Genomic DNA, 6,117 nt, shown 5'->3' with positions numbered 1-6,117 from the left:
ATAAATCATATGTGGCCAGCTCCCTCTGTTCTGCTCATTCACCAAGCTTCCCTCCCCACAGGAAAGGGACAAAGTTCAGGGTGTGGGAGGGGTGGTTGGTGGAGGGAGACAAGGTGCCCAGGGAAAGTGGGCATCAGTGACCATTGTGAATGGTTCCGGTCCTGGCCATGTCACTCTCTGTCTGTCCAGCTCCAGAAAAATTACTCGACCTCTGGAACACCTCCCACTTCCCCCCTCCGTCTCCTCATCCATGTAAAGGATATGAGGTTATGTCAGGAGATTAGGACTTGACAGAAGGATGCAAAACCAAGCTGGAGTTAAGAATCGGTTAATGATGAATTGGTAATAAGAAGAATTAATGATAATAATAAGCTTCTGGTATTCAGAGGGGGGTGGGTGTTTGGAGGGTAAGGCAGCTTTGCTGAGAGAAGAAGGATTTTTTTTGGGGGGGCACCAGGGATTAAACCTAGGGGTGCTTAACCATCCAGCCACATCTCCAGTCCTTCGTTATATTTTATTTAGTGACAGGGTCTCACTGAGTTGCTTAGGGCCTCGTTAATTTCTGAGGTTGGTTTTGAACTCACAATCCTCCTGCCTCAGCCTCCCAAGCCACTGGGATTACAGGCATGCACTACCGTGCCCAGTGAAGAAGGATTTTTCTATGTTCCTTTACTTCTGCTTAAACAGTTCAAGAGGCTGCAGATAGATGGGACCATAAGAATTTTTTGAAAGTAGTTTTCATATGAGCGATAGAGGGAAATATGCTTCTTCCAGGCCTGAGAATCTGTGGGACGGGAAGGCGGGGAGAGAATGTGAACAGAATCAGGGATGTAGACAGACACACAGTCATTGCCCTGGATCCATTAGGATTGTATTTAGCTAACAAACCCCAGGAAACTCAACTTACAGGTCCTTTTTATTTTTTCCTCTCAAATAAAAAGAAGTCTGGGGAGCTGGGAATGCAGCTCTGTGATAGAGCGCTTGTGCACCATGCACAGGTTCATCCTGGGGGTTGGGGAGAGGGTCTGGAGGCAGACATAAACTGTTCATCTTTGGATCCTCTTGGGTCACAATATGGCCCTCAAGACCTCAGGCCTCATGGCCTTGCTTAGAACAGGAAAAGGGTCGGGGAGGAGTGTTGGTATAGGCTACCACTTATTTTTTAAAAATATTTTTTAGTTGTAGATGGACACAATATCTTTATTTTATTTATTTATTTTTATGTGGTGCTGAGGATTGAACCCAGGGCCTCACATGTACAAGGCAAGCACTCCACCACTGAGCCACAACCCCAGTCCCTAGACTACCACTTCCTTCATCAGGAGAGCAAATACTTTTTCTGGAACCCCCTTAACAGACTTCTGTTCATATCCGATGGACCAGAACTGTCACATGGTCACTCCCGATGCATGAAAGACTGGGAAAAAAAAGGGGTTCTGTTTTTCGAGCCTCTGAAGTAAACTTGAACTTGGGAGAAAGGAAATCCCTGCCCATTTTTTCCCAGAAAGGGGCATGAATGTTAGATAAGTTGAGGGAACACTGAGGGCTGGGGTGAGTCTCCTCCACAGTTCTTTGAGAGTTTCAGAGAAGAGAGCTGTCCTGGGTGGCCTTGGCCCCAGCCCAAGAATAAGACTGGAGAGTGGACCCTGCATGGTCAGGCTAAGAAAGGGGTGGCGACATTCAAAGTGCTTCCCAGCGGAAGGGGTGCTGATGAGGGGCAGGAGCAGAATCTTGGAGGCCACCGGCTCTGCCACATGTTAACCCTTCCGCTTCTGACCTGAGGGCCACCTGCAGATATGCTAGAGGTGCTGGGCGGAAGGGGACACCCAAGGGACTTGGGAGCAGCTGTCGACCCACCAGGGTGGAAATGCTGAATTATTTAAATCACAAAGTGCACCATCTGAATATCCGTGCTGCTTGCCTCATTTCCTGGGTAAGCTGTTGGAGGGCCCGCTGTGGTGGGGTCAAGGTGGGAGTAGAGGTCTCGAGCCTGCAAAGAGGGAAGACGAGAACTGGGGGAGGGCAGAGCCCCATGGGCTGCACCGAGGCGACAGGAGTCTGGTATCATCACCAGGCCTCAAGGAGTCAGAGAGAGACCAGAGCGGTTCACCTGCAACAGCCACAGCTGGAAAGCCAGGGACCGTCTTAGTCAAGGCCAGGGCGGAGCGGAGGAATCTGGAAGACCGGGCAATCGCACCATAAGGACCAAAACCTCTTTGAAGTCAAGAAGTTCCAAGAGACTATTCACTGAATATTCACTGAATTGGACCAAGTTTCCAACTGGAGCACTGATCCTTCCCCTTCAGTTTCAGAAAGACTCGAACAGCTAGGTTTTCTTCGCACAGCCTCAGATACAGGGCTCGTGGCTCTGTGATCTTCTTTTTTTTTTTTTTGCGGTGCTGGGGGTTCAACCCAGGGCCTTGTGCTTACGAGGCAAGCACGCTACCAGCTGAGCTATGTCCCCAGCCCCTCTGTGACCTTCTTGCAGTGAAGATGACAATGACTTCAGGGGCGAGGTGGGGCAAATCACTTGCCAAATCTGGTTGTCAGGCTCCTCCTCCGCACAAGGGGCATCAGGACAGCTCACAGCGGGGCAGCTGTGGCAGCAGAGAAGACCCTCTGTCACTTAGTGCTCAGTAGATAAAAGGTGCTATAATCGCTGTCATTGCTGTTGAGCCAGTAGCACGACACTGGCCTTTTCCTTCTCGATTTCATTTCACGGTCTTGTGGAAAAGTCACAGGAACAGTACAAAAAATTCCTGCAGGCTTTCCACTCAGTTTCCCAAATATAAACATTTCACCACCTTTACCTTCTCTAGCTATACATGAAAATATACTAAAATACAATATGCATCTTTTCTGAACAGTTTGAAAGTAAATCCAGGCACGGTGCTCCTTTATGCCTAAATTATACGTCTGCAGGTTTTTCCTGAAAAAAGACATTTTCTTATATGACCATACACAATATAATAAACTCAATTTTCCGGTGTTCGGAACTTATTCGGATTTCACCAGCTGGTCCGATGGAGGCCTTCGCAGCGGAAGAAGATCCCTGGGTCACACTTTACATTCAGTGGTTGTGGTTCTCCGATCTCCTTGAGGCACAATCCTCAGGCTTTCGTGACAATGACGTTTTTGAAGAGCCCAGGTCAGTTATTCTGCGGAGCTTGTCTGATGATGTTTCTGCATGATTGAATTCAGCTCCTGAGTGTTTGGCAGGGATGCTTCAGAAGAAGTGCGATTTCTCTCAGTGCGTCATGTCAGAGACAGCCATGGATTGGCCTTTTGAGGACCAAAGTCGAGACAAACAGACTAGATAGTTTTCTTGAACTTAAACCCCTTAGATGCATGACCATTTCCCGTGTCCAAACAGATTCTCATCTAAGCATACACTCAACCTTCTAAGTCATAAGAACACACCCAATAGGTAAAAGAGATGAGGCAATTCAAGGGTGGGAGGTTCCTCAAAATGCCTCACAGATGAGACTCAACAGCCCAGAGAAGGAGAGTAATTTGTTTAAGACCACACAGCTCTAAGGGAGAGAGCCCAGGACTTGGACTTATATCTTGGGATGTGGAAGTCAAGCCCGTCTCTGAGGTGGAAAGATAGTCGCACATTGTTAGGACAGGTTAGTATGAAGGGGATGCTCCCTGATACTGCAGGTGTGCAAGGTGAACCCGTCAGGTAGGGGACACCAGAGAAGGGCTGCTTGCTGTGAACAGGTAATTAGAAATACCACCCAGAGCACAGACTTTATTCAAGGAGTCACTGACTGACTGAGATAATGATAATATTCATTATTCTTTATTAAGTACCAATTGCTTTACCTACATCATCTCACTTAATTCTCACAGTCCTGTGATATTAGTATCTCTGCTTTTTTCTGTAAAGTAACCAAGGCTCTTAGGGAAGGGAGTTGCCCAGTTCAAACCCTAGTGAGCTGTTGGAGTTGACCTCTACTTTAATTCTCTGGCACCCATTTTGTCTTCCAGAGTCGCTCTTATTTGTGCTTTAAAAATAATATTTCTTCCTAATTGTGAAAATAACAGCAAACTTGTAGGAAAAACTTAGAAAACTAAGAACAACAAATAAGAAAACTAAAATCATCAGTACTTTCACTGTGCAGAAGAAATACAAGTAAAAAAAAGTGTAAAATGCAATTTAAAAATAAAAATGAAGTTTAACTGTATATTTGGTGTTTTTTTTTTCCACTTACTGATATGTCATGAAAATTTCCCGCTATGCTTAATTTCTCCAAGATAAGATTTTTTAAAGATGAAATTGCTTCCTAAAGAACTGCAAATCAATAAGAAAAAGGGGATTCAACAATAGAGTGCAAGTATTTAAATAGACATTTAACAATAATAAAATGTAAGTCCACGAAAGATGTTCAGTATCGTTACTCATGAGGGAAATGCAAATTAAAATCACAATGAGATTCTGTACACATCAGAGTGATTAAAATAAAAAAGACCCATCATAGCAAGGTTGGTGAAGGTATGACTTAACTAGAAAGGTAAAACTGCTCATGGGATTGTAACAGGGTCTACCACTTCAGGAAAACAGTTTCAGAGTTATTTTGAAAATTAAGTAGATATGGGACTGGGGTCGTGGCTCAGTGGTAGAGCACTTGCCTACCTGTGTGAGGCCCTGGGTTTGATCCTCAGCACTGCATATAAATAAAATAAATAAATAAATAAATGAAATAAAGATCCACTGACAACTAAAAAAATATTTAAAAAAATAGATATATGTCTAAAGACTTCTCTGTCAATGTTTATTGCAACTTTATTCATGATAGCCCGTAAGTGGAAACAACCCAATTGCTCAGCAGGTGAAAGGATTAATTGAATTATATCCACACAATACCATATTACTCAATAAACAAGAATAATTTACTGATGCACACAACTGAATTAATGTCAGAAACATCAAGTGAAAGAAGTCACACACCAAAGAACACAGACGGAATGTTTCTATTTGACATGATGTTTCAGAAAGGCCAAACTGAACTGATTTAAGAAGAAAAAAAGTTGAATTAAAAAAAAAAAAAACCGGAAAAATACTGTTTTCTCGACATGTCTCTTTTTCTCAGCACTTGTATTCAAATTTGGGTAAATGACCTGCTTATGGCACAGCCCAGGTCCTTTCAAAGCAGACCATCCCCTGAGAGGGAAGCAGTACTTTTTCAGGCCTGCAGTTAACCGTGAGCTCAGTGAGTTGCAGGGGAGATATTGCCCTCTAGAGGTTATTTTTGGATATTGCTAGGGACCTTTTTGTTCATTCCCTAGGGAATTTAGGGGGGTTCAAAACTCGGCTATTACTTGGCAAGCATTGTGAGCGACTGTCCTAGAAGACGATCGACTTGTTTCTCAAGCTTGTAGGTGAGAAACCCATTTATAATTTTCTGAACCCAGAATGAAGGCTATTTTGCAAAAAAATTTATTTCCAACTGAATTTTCCTGAAATGAACCGTTGTGCAAATATGTGATACAGTTTTGGTTAGAACATCACTGAAGCTCTTCAGACTTTGAGAAAGTAAGAGCAGGAAGCAACACTGTGGGCAGTATCGGTCACCCCTGCCCCGGGCACACCCACGTGGGTCTGCTTTTGTGGCTATTACACCCATGTTATGTATAGGAACAAGATCTATTGCATTATGTCTTTTCAGTATAATTTGCACATCTGAATACATGTTATAAAATAGCTTATATTCCCTTCTATAATAGTTAAATTCAATTTTATTGAAATTATATGAGCAAATAGGCTTCCATGTTTATGAATCATGTTTAATAACACAAAGGGGGCATTGAAAAATATTTGTTATCCAAAAGGAGCATTGCATCTGATAGGGGTTAGTGAATGTCAAGCTCTCACCAACAGATTACTGGGACTTCATGAAAGGATGGAGTGGTGGTCTGCCTCCCTAGAATCCCACCAAGAGGGCCCGCATTTCAGTGAATCCTTCCCTGCTGGGCCTCGGGGCTCTGCTTCACACGGGGGAGGGCAGGCCTATTCCTCTCTGCGTGCGTTTGTTGCAAGGATACCCAGAGGTGTGGACACACAGGACCCTGTGTGTGTCCCGTCTGTGCATGCTCTGCTGTCCCAGCCTTGGC

This window comes from Sciurus vulgaris (assembly GCF_902686455.1).
Source record: "Sciurus vulgaris genome assembly, chromosome: 2".
Taxonomy (NCBI): Eukaryota; Metazoa; Chordata; class Mammalia; order Rodentia; family Sciuridae; genus Sciurus; species Sciurus vulgaris.
The sequence above is the reverse complement of the archived record's forward strand: the minus strand, read 5'-3'. Positions refer to the sequence as shown.